Genomic DNA, 17,161 nt, shown 5'->3' with positions numbered 1-17,161 from the left:
GATCCATAACCAAATCAATTGCACTCCACAGTTCTGATTTTGTGATATTCAGATATTGGTTTCAGAGATACCTTGGGGCTTTCTAAGTGGCCTTGGTCAAATATTTACATTAACTCCATTAATCTTTCTGTCTAGCTTTATAATTAATTGAAAAATGATTTCCCTATGTAGCAACCTAGCCTTGTAAAAAATAGTTTAGTTACTTGGCTGGACCAAAAATTACTTACCAGCAAAAGTTATTTCCATCATCTTCTCTGTATTGTAGGCCAAGACTGGAGAACTTGGTGATTTTAAAAGTTTAATCTCAGCTATGGACTCCTGAGACATATTAGTGTGCGAGCAATGAATCAAAATATTTTCAAGACCCCTGCAGTTGTTCATGCATTAATTCCTTTTGGGTGTGACCCTAGGATCAGAAAGCAAAAATAGGGTGCTAATCATCAACCAGACCAAGATTTCCCAGATTGTGAACAGGTGTGTTACTGTGGCCCTCCTCAAAGGGGAGGTGATACTGTGGGGTTAAAATGCCAAATTTTAAAACCAGAATCATTAACAGAAAGAAAGGCCAAGGTAAGACTTCTGGCACTTTTCTTAAAGATTCTGAGGTTGAAGTCCTCATCAGCCATTTGCTCAGTTTCATAGTTTATGATGTGATCAAGGAACTTGTGTGGTCCAACACTGTGAGTGAACTCTAACTTGATGTAAAACCTATACCTTTCTATTTGCTTTCCATACAAGTAGGAAAAAGAACTCCCTTTTCCTTCATTGGGAGAAAACTTATTTGGTCACATAATATTATACAATAATATAATATTATGCTGGGCACAAGATAAGAATCTGAACTGAAACAGAATTCTCTTTACCACTGATGGCACATTGGGCCCTGTTTATGACTGTGCTACAAAAACAAGTCTTGGTTATTAGTGTGTGGGCTGTATAGAAACAATTTTGAATTTGTATTTGCTGCAGTTTTCTATGTATATTACAGAGGTAATGTTTGGTACAAATAAATGTTTAGTCAAATAAATACATATTTAACTCTGCCTGAATTGTCCTTCTGACTCAACTCCTGAGGTTGGGTTGACTGTCGGAAACAGAATTGTTTGTATTGAAAAACTGACTTAGCTTCTCCTGGTCATCCTTGATTGTTCTGGTTCCACTGAATAGTTTGGTCACTGGCTACAAAAAGTTCCTAATTACTTAATTAAGAAGGCCAGCATTTAAAATGAAAGATAAGAGTGCAAGGAATATGACCTCTAAAAGTTACTTATCAACTGGAGTTACTAATATAAACTCTGCTGTGAACTCTGCAAGCTGTGGTACAAGCACTGATGGTCACAATGATGAGATCAGTTGCTCATTTCAGTCAAAATGACAACAACAGACTTACTTGAAATGAAATAAGAGTTATCTATAAAATTTTGAGTATGTGAGAATGACTCTGTAAAAGTGATAGTTCTGAATCTGATGTTTATTTTATTGAGGTATCAGCTTTGGTCACTCGGAGAGCAGCTTTTTGTAGGTGGTGTTGCCAATTAATTTCATCTTCTTTGCCAGTTTCCTCAGTATTTGGTGTTTTTTATACTCTCCCACGGAGAGTGCTGAATTGCAGATCTTGTTAATAAAGCTAGTTTCTGGCTTTCCTCTTGTGGAGAAATTTTGAAAGTCTCATCCAAATCCATGCCAATAATCGAGAATCCAGAACTCAAATATAATGTAATTGCTATTAAACCACCCCAAAACCATGCATCATTAATGAATTTATTTTGTAATTACTTAATCAGCTACAGTCTTAGGCTTTTTTCCTGTAAACAATTTGTGGAGTTTCTCATTGGTTTTCAAGGCTGACCTTGAGCCCTATTTCATAGCATTTCCTGTGGCTGCCATTAGCAAATCACTATATCTTTTATGTCTTAGTTGGTGTATCTTTTATCCAAAGCATTGACATCAAAACAAATGTGAATAAACATGGTTTAAGAAAAGACAAAAAAAGGAGTAGCTTCATTCTTCAGCTGTTCACCTTTATCATAAATAATTTGCCTTCCCTTGTAAAGACATAGGCCTCATAGAAGTATGAGGTGATCCCTAACATGATTCTCGCAGTAGCTGTATCTTTCAGTTAAGTAAACAAATACTTCTAGGTACTGGATTATAACTTAAATTTTAGACATTTCAAGGTATTTAAAAATCCTTACCATTGACCTTCTACTAATATCATTGTTCTGATGAAGAATAAGAGCTTTGAACGCAGCATACTAAGAACTTTATAAATTATGTTGTGCATCTAAATAAACACTACCAGCTATTCAGAAAGCTGCCATAATCTCTGTTACTTCTTTCTAAGGTATCACACATAACTTACCATACTTTAAGCCTTATATGGTTGAACTGTAAATGAAAAATGCATTAATACAAGAAATGGAGAGGAAAAGGTGCTGACTTTTTGCTCTCTTCTCTTTGTATTCATGGTGGTAACTACCTGCTTTCCTGACTACATTCTTGTAAACTACTTTCTGTCATTTTGAGCAAGGAAGATGAATTATCTTGTGGAATGCAGAAATTAATACAAACTTTAACATTGTTCCTGGAGACACCAGAGCAAAGGGGAACCAAGCATGACTTCAAGGTGGAGGTTTTAGGATTTCCTAATGCTGTTGCTTCTCACAGGGCAGTGTGGTTACAATGCATTTGGCACATGTCAAGGTCTAGATGGCGCTTTATTACCCTAGGTGTTCTTGTGTACTAAAGACTTAACAAAGCAAAATAAACAGAAAATTGCTATCACAGAGAATCTATGTGATCTGCATGCCAATGGAGTTTGTTTCTTCAAAAGTGAAATAATCTGATCGCAAGACAACACACCAGAAGAAGAGCGGAAAATTACTCTGTATAGATTCCTGAATTATATGTAGTTATACTGAATTATAATGACATGAAGGGAAAACAATTCTGCCATGACAGTAGACAGAGCAGAGCCTGTGAAAAAGATAAGACCAAAATAATCCAAATAATTTTTTTTCAAGATTCAAGAACAGGGTTTATAGCATTTTAATGTTTGTGATTAATGAGGTAGAAAGCAGATGCTCTATCAGTGAAGTAGAGATAATATCATCAGTGTTCAGAGTAAGGAATAGTTTATTATTTCACAAAAGCTTCATGCCCTTCTGGCCTTGCTTAGGAACTTGGCAGGATATGAAATGAAGATGAATGACAGTTTAAACAGAGTTCACTCTTCCTCGCAAGACCTTATTAGTAAAACAAAAATACAAAGCATTGGCTTGCAAGATGAGTAACATGTGCAGCACCTCCTGTAATATACAATGTTTTTTTTTAATAATTTATTAGGAACATGTAGGACAGAGCTCATTATCAAGGTCTATTTTTTTTTTCTACAAGTAGCCTGTTGCTAAATCATTTTCCAATTATCTAATAATGTTAAAAGTATAGAGGACAGATCTGGATGGAAGTCTTAATAATTGCATTAGCACAGCAGATTTTTCTGAGTGGAGGAAGACAGGGAAGTAATGTGGAACCTGTACAGGATGCCTGATCTAAGCAGGGCTAAGAACACACAGCCTCTAAAAGGAAGCTTCATGGATATATTTATATTTTAAGGTGGAGACTATTTCTTGTTTGTTTCTTTATCCTAAGAAGATCCAGCACACAGATCCTGTCCCTGAAATTTTGAAGGACCAGAAAAACTGTTTTATGTTTCTCACAAGATAGTGTTAATATTGAATACTTGGAGCTGTAGAAAAAAATTTAGCTAGGAATCAAGTATAATTATAAAGGAAATAGTTTAATCTACACTTGCAGCCTAGAAATCCAGTCATTGACACTAACTTTGTGTATAAAGAAGTCCCTGAGCATCACTGATAAATGCTTCTATTAACTTTTGGCAGCAATTTTTAGTCAGAAACTCTATAAATATTAGTAGAAAACAATGGGATTTGCTGCTTAAATCTCGTGCTTATTTTCATGTTGCTGAAGACAAACATTACAAAGCAAGAGACAAAATCAATTTCATCTCAAGTTTCCTTTCCAAAAGCTCACAATGTATTATCTAGGCTCCTCATCAACGAATGAAGTCTAATTCAGATGACCTGCTTTGGATTCCTTAATCTCACTCCATGGTATTGGTATTGAGGAATCCTATGAGTAGTTTTAGACCGAATGGTGAACTTTCCAATGCCTCAAAAAAGGTGAAGCCCAGAGGAATGCTCTTCTCTGATGGTGAGGACCTCATCTTCTTTTTGTCTCATACATCTTGTACTATGCATGGTACAGAGATTATGGATATTAAAGAAGCGGACTACCCAAAGTTCTAAATCGCAATAATCATGGAAAACTATCTACCACTCATAATTGAGATCATATTTCTGCACTTGAAACACTGTGATTTGCAAGTGACTTAAATTTAAAAATAACTTAATGGAAGAGACAGGGAAATCAACCCCAGAATGATATCATGTACAGACGCAAGCTCTGTCAGGGGAGGTTCAGGCTCGAATAAGGAAAAAAATCTTCACTGAAAGGGTCATTAGGCAATGGAACGATCTGCCCAGGGAGGTGGTTGACTCGCCTTCCCTGGAGGTGTTTAAGGTGTGAGTGGATGAGGTACTGAGGGGCATGGTTTAGAGATTGGTGGGAATGGTTGGACTCGATGATCCGGTGGGTCTCTTCCAACCTGGTGCTTCTATGATTCTATAATTCTATGATTATTAAGCTTACATTATATTTTTTTCCTCACATCCCTTTCATGTCTATAAGATTACATTGCACATTGCTGCAGCTACACCTCAGTTTATTGTTGAGTGACCTGAGAGGTGGAATTTATTGCAAATGCAGTAAGATGGAGTTTTTAAAACTGCAAGATACATAAGTCTTCTAGATTTATAATGATACCAGTGCTTATTGTGATGATATATTTTTTTCTTATTGCACTGTTCCTAATGATGTTTTTCTTGAAAAGTATTTTGTTGAATAAAGCACATCTCAATTTCTTCTGTTTGCAGTAAGCTTCCATACTATTCGTCATGCAAGGTCTGTCTCAGAGTGATTAGCTCTGGGGTACTAGCAGCAGGTACAGCAATGTGGGACTCAGGACAGGCAAATAGCTCAGAGTAGTTACTAGGTTTTTAGGTGACTTTTACTACCCTGCTGAGCTCTGTATTATCACAATTATTTTTATGCCAAGAACAATGATAATTTAAATATGTGTGCAAGTATTGTTCTGAATGCATTATGGCATACCCTAAGTGGTGTAACACAGAAATCACCACTTGGACTGCAGGAAGATGAAGTGGCCTAATGCCACCACTGTGTTTGCAAACCAGGTTTTGTAAAGCATGTAACACCACGAACAGGATATGATGCAGATTGTGTAGGAGACAGCTTTCGTATCACTTTATCATTAAAACAAGGATGTAGTAGCCACTGGGACTGTAGACCTTTGCTGGTGGCCAACTTAACTTCAAATTTATGTCACCATACTATCAGTATAATGTTGAGAAAAGATTTAACCTGTCTCAAATCTACCTCAATGTACTATCATCACACCTCCAGCACTGGAGAACTGTCTAGATAATGATGAATTGTACCTGACATGGAGACAGAAACTCTGAGAATCCTCTGTTTTGCATGTTAAGTCTTGTAAAAAATTTATCCTTCCTAGATGAGTCATGAAAACTGATATTCTGTGGATTTGAGTGAGACCGTAAAGGAAAAAAAAATAGCGTAGTGATGGGGTGCTAAAGAGCACAAGGTTGGCATTAAAGTGTGGGAAGACTTTTGGGTATAGGGTTTCTGTGAGGAAATGCCCTGGCTTCATCTGGGTTAGAGACAGTGTTCTTCATAGCAGCTGCTGTTTTCTAGATTCAGTATCAGAATGATGTTGATAATATTCGGATGTTTTCAGTTGTTTCTAAGAAATCAAGTATTTTTTCAGTTTCCCATTTTTGCAAGTGTACGGGTCCACAAGAAACCAGGAGGAACATACCCACGCAGCTGATCTAAGCTGACCAAAGGGATATTTCATATCATATGATGTCATGCTTGGCATATAAATCTGGGAGAAGATGGAGGAAGGGGGGTTGTTCAGAGTTTTTGTCTTCCCAAATAACCATTGTATGTGATAGAGCCCTGCTTCCTGGAGACGGCTGAACATCTTCCTGTCAATGGGAAGTAGTGAATGAATTCCTTGTCTTGCTTTGCTTGTGTGTGCAGCTTTTGCTTTACTAATTAAACTGTCTTTTTTTACTCTTCTGAATGTTTCCCCCATCTCCACAAAAAGGTGGCTATGTGGTGTCTAGTTACCAGCAGGGGTTAAACAACAATAGGAAAATAGATGGCATATGAGTATTGCACTAGACAGGGGAAATAGCTACATGAAATTGCAGGCATGAGAATATGAGTATGTGATGGTAGGAGCCTTGGGGCTAGGAGTTTAAAAAGAATAAATGTAGCACACCTGGCTGTAAGCTTGGAAGTCTCCTTCCAACTTCTTGTCTGTACTAGGACCAGTGCGAGCAGTGCTGTTTAATATTTTCATTGATGATATAGACAGTGAGATTGAGTGCATCCTCAGCAAGTTTGCAGATGACACCAAGCTCAGTGGTGTACATGTCACACCAGGAGGTCAGGATGTCAACCAGAGGGATCTAGACAAGCTGGAGATGCGGGCCTGTGAGAATCTCAGGAAGTTCAACAAGGCTGAGTGCAAGGTCCTACACCTGTGTTGGGGCAATCTGCAGTTTCAGTACAGGATGGGGGATGACATGATTGAGAGCAGCCTTGCAGAGAAGGGATTGGGGGTGCTGATTGATGAGAAGCTCAACATGAGTCAGCAACACGTGCTCGCAGCCAAGAAAGTCAACCATATCCTGGGTTGCATCAAAAGAACCGTGGCCAGCAGGTCAAGGGAGACCCCACCTGGAGTACTGTGACCAGTTCTGGAATCCTTAACATAGAGAAGTATATAAAACTGTTGGAACGGGTCCAGAGGAGGGCCATGAAGGTGATCAGAAGGCTGGAGCACCTCTACTATGTGGACAGGCTGAGAAAGTTGGGGTTCTTCAGCCTGGAGAATAGAAGGCTCCAGGGAGACCTTATAGTGGCCTCCCAGTATCTGAAGGGGGCTACAAGAAAGCTGGGAAGGGACTTTTTACAAGGGCATGTAGCAATAGGATAAGGGGAAATAGCTTTAAGTTGGAGGGGGGAAGATTTAGATTAGATGTTAGGAAGAAACTCTTCACCATGAGAGTGGTGAGGCACTGGAACCGGTTGCCCAGAGAAGTTGTGGATGCCCCATCCCTGGAAGTGTTCAAGACTAGGTTAGATGAAGCCCTGAGCAGCCTGGTCTAGTTGGAGGTTGGAACTAGATGATCTTCAAGTTCTCTTCTAACCTAAACCAATCTATGATTCTATGATTCTACGATCCTATGTTTATAGCAGCTTAAATGCCAACTGTTGTAAAAATAGCAAGAAAATATTGCATCTTAAAACCGTATCACTCTTTCATTTGCACATTTTATATTCATGGTGTTTGATCTGTTGATGCCCTCAAGGAGAAGGGTCAAAACCAAAGGACTGCTCAGGCCACAAGATGGCTACAATACTTGTGCTGACATTTGTGAAACTATGAAAATACACAAGAACACTATGTACTCACATTTATACTCAGATTATGGCGGCATCTGATCTCCCAGATAAATTCGGATAAAAGTGAATAAACAGTACACCTGGATAAGACAAGCCAGATGGTGTATGTGATCTTGGTTTTTTTTTTGAAACAGAAATTTATTTCATTAAATAAATTACTATATTTCATTTTCCTTGAACAAATCATTAGTATTTCAGCAACACAGACTAGTTATTTAAATAGTTGTTAAAATATTTTCTGGCATTTACATATTGCTTCTCTCTTTCTCTGACTTTTCAGAGGTAGAATTTCTCCCATAAATATACATAGAAGAGAATCTTGGAGCACAAAATTAAATATGTGTATATGCATATATATGAAAAGCATATGATTTAGAGAATTGCATGTTGTTGTTGTTGTTTTTTTTGTTTTTTTTTTTTACAAAAGGCTTTTTTATTTGAATCAAAATCTTCACAAGAAAATATATCCCATGTCACATTTTAAATCAAACACTGCTGTTAGGCTCATACCTTATCCTACGTAATGAGAAACTTGTAAGCGATGGTAGTTCGGTTTCTGGTCTGAAGGAAAAGTTATCATTTCTGTTTTATTCTGTTTGTGCCTATAATACCTTTTCTCCAAGTCTAAATTGTTTTAGCTGGCTTCAAGCAAGGCAGCATTATATTTTTCAAATTGGAATGTATTCTAAAACGTTCAGCAATAAGATTCTTTGTTATTGGTATGATGGTAGCTCTTAGAAAACTCAGTCAGGACTGAGGCTGTGTGATCCTTAGCATCTCACAAATACAGAGCAAAAACCAAGCTGTTCTTTTAAATTTATAATTTCAGTGATAATTCGTTAAATAGTTTCAGCACCCCTATATGCCACTTCTCAATGAAGATAACCTCTCTCCTCCTGTGAACTTTAACATCATGTTCTCACATATAATGGTGGATTTTGCTATGTGTTCATCATTTGGCTTCTCAACGCTGCTGTTGCTCCAGATCCATTATATCAGTATTACCACGTCCTAAGCTTGCCAAGGAGCATGATTTAATCTCTGACAGGGCATGCTATCTGCACCACAATCCCAATGAGACAATAGGAGACATGTGGGAGGGCACAGCGCCATAGAAAATAAAGATGCATGAGGCCCTTGCCTGTTTCGTCATTTCAGTGTAGAGCTGAACAGGCTGACACACATCTAAGTGTTAAGTGGGAGAGAGCTTAATGGAGAGCCTTGAGAAAAATTCTTGTTCTCTAAGGATAAAAAACCAGACCTCCAATTTTTTTTTTTTTTTTTATTATTGTGGGCTGGTCACATTAGGAGCTTTGTGTGATGAATGAGTTTAGTACTGGGGAAAAAAAAGAACCTTCTTATTGAGTCTTAGGGATAGGAATATTTTGATGAAATGGAGGGCAGGAAAATCTGAATTTCTTTGGTGATTGTCTGTCTCCCCTTTCCCCCTTTCCCTGCACATTCCCCCTAAAACTGCCTGTTTTAGAAGGTCCAAGAATCCTATATATTTTCTCCAGTACTGCAGAAGTCTCTAGATGAAGAAAAGCTTCGTTAATCCATAATAAAGGCAGGTCTGTTTATTGATCTCATAAATTGCACTTTACTTGACCTGTCAAAAAGGCACAATTCTCAGCATGTGCTTTCCTGCTCCTCTAAGAGCCTCTCTTCACCTCGGGCAGATTGCTCCCCTCAGCCTCTCCCCATCTACTGGCAGCTGTTGTAAACCCTGATCTAAATTCATTAACCTACATCCAAACAATCTATTTGAGTTGATCCTTGAGAAAGTACAGAAGGAACAATAAACATTCGCTACTGATTTTTCTTCCCTGCCTTTCATAACACATCTGTGGCTCAAGACCTGTATCCAGGCTTCTTCTAGAAAGAGGAAAATTAAAACCAAACCCAATAGGAATCATAATCAGTCCACAGACTAGGATTTCCTAATTAGTAATGCTCTGATTCTTAGGCATTAACATGTGTCTAGTACCAAGAAAAATCCACACACTAATCTAGGCAGTGGCATAGCAGTCAATGGCTTATACTGTAAAAAACAGTCAAAGAGGAAGTCAATATTTAATAGAAAACTCTATTCAGTGTGACTCACTGATTGCACATTACTTCTACCTGGACAATATCCTGATGTGCAGTAGTATTGTTGCCGTGAGAATGCCACTGCATAGCGATAAGATATCTTCTGCATAGCTAATAAGCTTTATTTTGGTTGAAATGGCTAAAGTTGCAGACAACTGCATTACCTGGATGTTGATGTTTCTACATAACGTATTGGGTTGTATCTGTGGCAAGAAATTGTTGCACTCTCAAAGTGTGTTTCAGGGTATCATTTAAAGTATCTTTTAAGCAGATGCATTTTTTTCTTTAAAAAACTTACGTCTTTTATTAATGCAGTTTCTGATGTTACAATATGAAAACTACAATAAATAAAAAAGGAACACTTTAAAAGGAAGCACTGGTGTTTAAATGCCTGATTCCCTTTAACAATAAGTAAAGCTGAGTCTCAGCTCACATTTGAATCACAGGTGCCTTGCAATCCACTGGAAAGCTCCTCTGGTGGTGTTGTCAGTGTCAGGAAGAATACAAATTCTGGAACGGAATTGTAGGCATAAGGTAGAATGATTATGAATATTTTCATTGACCAAAGAAAGTGAGAAAAGATTCCTAGCTTGGGTGAAGCAGAATTTATGAGTGGCTAAGGAAAGGTATGATGAATCCCAGCTAAAGGGTACTGAGAGGGCTGAACTGCAAATTTTGAAAAAGTATTTATGCAATTTTTTTGCAAGCTCTACTCTCTAACGAGCCTTAGTAATCCAATTCCAAATATTGCCTAAATTAAATAATAATTTAAAAAAGTTTGACTGACAAATTGTCAAAATCATGTTCAGATAGATGGTTATGCTAAGTATGGCTGCAGGTCAGATGTGTGTTCTGCCAGCCATGTAGGGTTTCAGGATCATCCTAAGTGCTTAGAGTGCATTGTGATATTTTCAATAAAATGTTACAAAGTGGATAAGGCTTCTCAGTATTCTTTCTGCATATCCAATAGTATTATTTTAAATGTAAAAATATGCAGACCTTACAAAAAAACCTAAAATGATGTCTGTATTTTGAGTGCGGGTGATTGTCTTGTGCTTGATGTTTGCCTGGACTGTTAAATTTTTTTTAGCAAACTGATGAGCAGAGGCATTGGAAAACAGAAAGAACAATAAAATTGCAGCTTATATGTTTTTTTCCCACATCCTTAGTAATGCTGTTATTAATGTATTCAAATTAATGTCAAACCATTCCCTTTTCTTGGATCTGAGAAGGCATTTTAGGACACACTGTCTCAAAGGCTGTGAAAATTTAAAGGCATGCCATTTCAGTGAATGCTGTCTTAATATTTATCTATAATGGTGGTAATGGTGAGTTAAGGCATTTTTTGTATGGTAGATCATAGAATCACAGGGTCATAGAATCACCAGGTTGGAAGAGAAACACCGGATCATCGAGTCCAACCATTCCTATCAAACACTAAACCATGACCCTCAGCGCCTCATCCACCTGCCCCTTAAACACCTCCAGGGAAGGTGACTCATCCACCTCCCTGGGCAGCCTGTTCCAGTGCCCAATGACCCTTTCAGTGAAAAATTTTTTCCTAATGTTCAGCCTAAACCCAGGATATCTGTTGTTTTTGGATTAGTTCAGTGTGTACTGTGAACAGAATAGGAATACTATTTCAGCAGGAACTGGATCAGACCTAGCAGCTCTGGTTTGCCCTCCACTCCCCATTCAGTTGTCTCCCCATCTTCAGATGTCTGCTTCTGATGTCTCTTGGATCAGTGAATGGCTTTGCACACTGGTAATATGGGATGTGACTGGGGACAGTGGAAAACATGACTTATTCCATTTTCAATTCCCGCATTGCCTTTGTCTTCTGGGGACTTTTAAAGACAGTCTAGTCTACAGCATTGTGGACATAGATTTAATTCTTCCAGAGCCAAAGGGCAAATGTGCTAGAATATTAATGAAAAAGCTGTTCATTGCCTGGCATTTCTCAGGAGAAACCTTTTGTACATTAAGGAAGCTGTAAGAAGCAGTGTGCTTGCTGGAGGACACACACTCACCTTTCCAAAAAGGAATCCCAGGCAATGTCTGTTGGTGAGTTGTCTGACTTTGCTAGAGAAAGGGGAATTCGTGGAATATGAGTTTAAGGACTTATTTGAGTGACCATAGGTTAGAATAGTTCAGAAATTGTTTGTGCTACAGGAACTTACTGAAGCTGTGCCTTAAAATTCCCTCCTTTCCAGTAAATTACTGTATAACGGCTGAATGGTCAACTTGTATAAAACAACATTACATCAGTAAAAGCATGTATTGCTTTTCGGTGTTAAATAAATAAGCCCACACTTCTTTCTTGGCTCATCTATAATGTTCCGTGACAGCACCTGATTGATAGGAATGTAATGATAATCCAACTCCTCCAGTTAACGAGCCAGAAAGAACATCCAGCTAAAACAGCCTGTGTTTCTGGAATGACTGTCAGAAGTTATTGAGCTGGAGAGAACTTTAAAGGAGTGAACTGGGCATGAGTCACATCTTTCCATAGAGCAACTGCAGGCGATGGCTATTCAAGCACTTGAGAAATCAACAAGGACCTCTTTTGAGGGAGCCAGGAGAGAATTTTATAACTGACTCTAATTTGGAATTCTCCAGTGCATCTGGGATAATAATACTCTGCAACAGCAAAGATTATTTAACGACAGGCAGCTTTGGTTTATCAATAACTCAAATACCAGTATACTTGGGTGGTGAAGAGTGGAAGAGCGTTAACCAGTCTGGAAAAAGTATAAAAACTTTCTGCATTTATTTCACTTATAAACGTTCACTGGTGATATGTTATCAGTAATTTATGATGTGCCATGAGAAATGCTTACATTTCTGACAAAAATAGCAATTAGTTAGAAGGATCCTCCTTCAATGTTTTCAGCAAGTCATAAGGGGCATTTTTTTTCTTTCCATGCATGAACTGTTAATAAAAATCCTTCAAATTTTGCAGTTTTCTCTGTTGCCTGAATTTAGTCCAGTTTTTAAGTTCTTCTAAAGACCTTGCAAATGCTTTTGTGAAATTATTGATATGAATTATCTGCATATTGAGTGCATACATTAGCATGTAATCATGGTGATAAGTACAAAAGAAACTATCAATTTGCTCATGCACTTTCTTAATCCTTGATGCAGACATTGTTCCTTATTTCATTTTGTTTCTTCTTCACAGATATGGTAATTATAGGCAAAGGTTGTCTTCTGAAGGATGAGTAAATTGTGCATCAAAGTTGTCAAGCATTTTCTCACATATGAGGAGTGCTCAGTTGCCCCAAAATGTCATGCAGAGTGCTTATCTGGTGCAGGAAATGTGTGAAGGAGTCCAATTTGTTACAGTTAAGTGCTGCATTGTAGATTGGTATTGCACTGTCTTCACTTTCATACTCGGGGAATGGAACTCGCACCTCTGTGAGAAAAGTCAAATGCTTTTTGAACCTGATGATTGCTATGAATACAGAAGATCTCTAGGATCTTAGAGATTTGATAGCTGGAATAAAAATACCATAATATTCAGGCATCCTTGACACATTTTGATTTTCCTAACAGCATAATCTCTCTGTTCCATAAATGGAGAATTTTCACAGTCATGTCTTTATGTACATTTTACTTGTGTTATTCAGTGAACTCTAGCAGTGCTTGTATTGAAAAAAAAAAGATAGCTTAATTAATTTTTGATGATGTAGAAGATTGTAGAAAATAAAGAGTTTTTAAATTGAGAGCTGACTTGAAAACAATGATGTAGTATTACAGTTATGTCCAAAGACTACCAAAAGATAGACAGTGTTGGTGAAGATTCAAGTCAGAAGCAATTCAGTTGTAAAAGACCTGGACAATACTGTAATGAAACTTGCCTTAGTAAATTTTGTAAACAGCTGGATCCAAAGATTATTGAAGGTAACTGAAATGCACCTCTTAAGCTTAGGAATTTTGGGTAAATCCTGGAACTGTTGGATTTTAGTTATAAGTTTAGTTAGTCGGTTATATTTACTTATGCTCAATCCTTTCCCTTTAGACCAAATTATTTTATAATTCACCTTTTTAGAGCATCATCTGATATGTCAGTTTTCAGCTATGGGCAGAAACTTGGATCTGAGCACCAAGTTGGGGGTATTAGAATATGGTATAATCATAAAAAGTGGAACAAGGACTCCTTTTTTTTTTTTCTTTTAATTTGGAAAGGGTCTAGCAGCTTAACATGTAGGGTCCTTTTGTATCTCCTCTAGAGTTACTGGATGAGGTGACCAAAGTCCAGGGTTGCAGTATTCACTGCCTGTGGCTCTGGGAAGGAAAGTCATTGCAATAAACCATCTATATCATTCCCTAAGGACTGTGGAGGTGAGAGAGGGAATTGTTTGGATTTGCTGGCCAATCCTTTGTGGTTATTTAAGAGAACTGAGGCTGAAAGAAGATGATGTCACTTAAAAGGAAAGAGAAAGTAAACCTTAGACTCCAAACAAAAGGGCATCATTTGGTCAATAGGACCAGTCAATGGTAAAGGAGATTGAATCTTCTGATATGTTGTGGAAGCAGCTGTAATTTTAGAAATATAGTATTTTGTAATAGGGATATATTTTAGCTCTTTATTGAAACCCTTTGCTCCTGACCTGTGTAACAAAGACAGTGACGCATGCTTTCCATTAGACCCAGAAATAATATATCAGAAATGTCTGCATATTAGATCAAGAATAATAATTGCAATGGAAAAATACTATTTTTTTTCTGGATTTTTCTCATTCCAAGGACTGAAGATGTCTCTTCTGTTCCAAGAGAGTGGGTGATTGGCTTGTTTCAAGGGTAAAGAATATATGACAAGAATGCTGAGTGACAGCAGTTTGAATCACTAGGCTTGCGCTTCTGGAACAATGATTGACAGAGAAGATTCTGCTTTTTGTGAGGCTGCTGTTATCTCCCAGCACCTGCCCTCAGACATTGAGCTGCTCTGTCAGCAGCACTGAAAAAAATGATCCAGAGTTAACACTAAGGAGAAGGATGTTCAATTTGAGGAAAGCTAACTAGCAATTAAAAAAAACCCCAAAACCAACAAACAAAACACAAACCATTCCACACTGAACTATCTAGTATTTCAGTTAAACTCATCAGGAAAAGAAATTTATTTTGCTTCTGGAATAAGCAGTCCTCCCCCAGATCTGCTTTCTAAGGCTTTGTGTGTAGGAGCACAGCATGTGCTAGAAGAGATGGCCGATACTTTTAGACCACTTTGACAGGAACAGAAAATTTCAGTTCCAAAACCTGCTTGGATGTGGAAGGTGTGAGCCGCAGAAAAGCCTTACACAGTTCATGGACCTTGTCTGTCTGCTGGAAGAACTGCCAGGAATGATAAAAAAGATAATAAATTTGCTTTTACTGCTCCTCTCTGTCGTAATAAATTTGTCCCGTATCTTTACACAAAACTTTTCAGGGACCTTCTTTATAAACCCCTGGAGAGAAATTTGTGCACAAAAGTAACATTCTCTTTCTCGCCACTTCTGTTTGTGGTGTCTTTTTATAATTTGTGGAAGGTGTCCAACAGGTTGGAAAAATCCATTGAAAACTTAATCCAGACATGTCAATGCAACACTGGTTTTAGTTTAAACAAGAATGAAGCAAGCTTTCCCCTTTCCAAAGCAATGTCTCTAAAAATATTTCTCTGATTCAAAGCATACTTTTTTGTCCTGGCTTAACTCCTTCTGCACTGAGTAACAGGCAAGGCTGTATTTCCATGGCATAATAAATATATTTATTTACAAAAATATATTTCTCTAACAGCAGCAGAAGTTTTGATCAGAACCGTAAGAACTTCTAATGTGTTTGATTAGTCTTTGTTAGTATAAAATTAAGTTAGAACAATAGCACTTATGTCTAGTAGTGCAAAATTTGAACCATAGTGCAGGAAACAAGGCCATGGGCAAAGGAAATATCACAATTTGCCTGTGGCTTTTGTTTTGGAGGACTGTTTAGTAAAGTTTCCCAAGAATTATTGTATTAGGGTGTGTGTGTTATGTATGTTCCTCAGAATTTCAGTGCCATTACCTGCTCTTTGAGAATTTGTCAATCATTTGACATCAAATTACATAATTTTTAAAATGTGTACAGGTTTCACTCAAGATCAGTTAATATAAGAACTGGCTTGAGTAATGAAATTCAGACTACACTGAGATTTTTTTTAAGTTTAGATTCCATGTTTAGTTTCAATACATCAGAAGCAGAATATGTCACCCATCAAAAATGCTGGATTTGGATTAAGAAAAATATCCGTAGTCCATGGCATGCTTTTTTTTTCAAACCTGTGTTCATGTGCACACAGTATTATATTGACTAATTTTGGTTTGGATTGTCCAGCATGAATTTATATGATCAATATGTATCAAAATAGTTTAACTGGCTCATTGAGAATGGATTTAACATTGAAGCTGATAGGATTGTACCTCCCCCAAAACTCTTCCAGTGACACCATCATCTGTGTTAGATAATGAACCTGAAGCCCAGTCTATTTTTCCCCAGAGTAACACCAACTTAATTTAAAGTGAGGTTGATAATTTCATCCTTTTGTTTTTATAATAAAAAATAAGCAATACGTTCACAAATATTTCCACTCCAAATGTATCCTCATTTTTTTTTCAGAATGTATCCCTGCTAAACAGAAACATTGAGTGCATTTTATTGCTGAATAAGGAGAAGTGGAATTGGCAGGATGAAGATACTGGTCAAATTTCAGTCACAAAAAAAGTGAGTATAACATTCCCAGGTAAGACATTGAATTTCATTTGCAGATTTTTATGACAGGAAAAGGTATCATTTGCTGGTCACAGTCTATGTCTTTGCTGCAGCTGAGACTCCACATGCAACACACTTTCCCACTCAGTCAGGGAGGGCAAATGAGGAACTGAAATCTTCATGGTGTTGTCAAACCTTGGGAAGGAGCTTGTGCTGTAGGCAAGTTGCAGAAGTGCCCTGTGTGCCCTCAGCTCTAACAGACAGCTTTGCTGTTCAGACCTAACTCTGTCAGTGAACAATACAGTCCTTCCCTTTGAGACCGGGGAGCACATGAGCTGCACAGCCCTTCATGGAAAGTACTCACAGCACCAGCCCTTTATCAGTGAAAGAGCCTTAAATCTCTTGACATTTTATCTCACCACTGAAGAACTGCAACCTACTTCAGTTCAGCTGAAGCTGGGGCAGTGGAGGAGGGTTTTGATCCATGATTACATGTTACTAGGGTAAGTATGCCTAAAGTATTGTCTCAGCAAGTAGGTCATGGAGTTAATAAATGCAGAGGCTGCACTTACCCGCTGTATCTAGAGGTGATACTCTAAAGACAGGGTTACGAAACAGTGGGGGGAAACCTATGATCCCCTGTGTCTTCGTGACAGCGGGTAAACAGAGAGCTTCCTCCTCTGTGTTG

Source organism: Phaenicophaeus curvirostris, chromosome 6, assembly GCF_032191515.1.
Source record: "Phaenicophaeus curvirostris isolate KB17595 chromosome 6, BPBGC_Pcur_1.0, whole genome shotgun sequence".
NCBI lineage: Eukaryota > Metazoa > Chordata > Aves > Cuculiformes > Cuculidae > Phaenicophaeus > Phaenicophaeus curvirostris.
Note: the sequence above shows the minus strand (reverse complement) of the source record.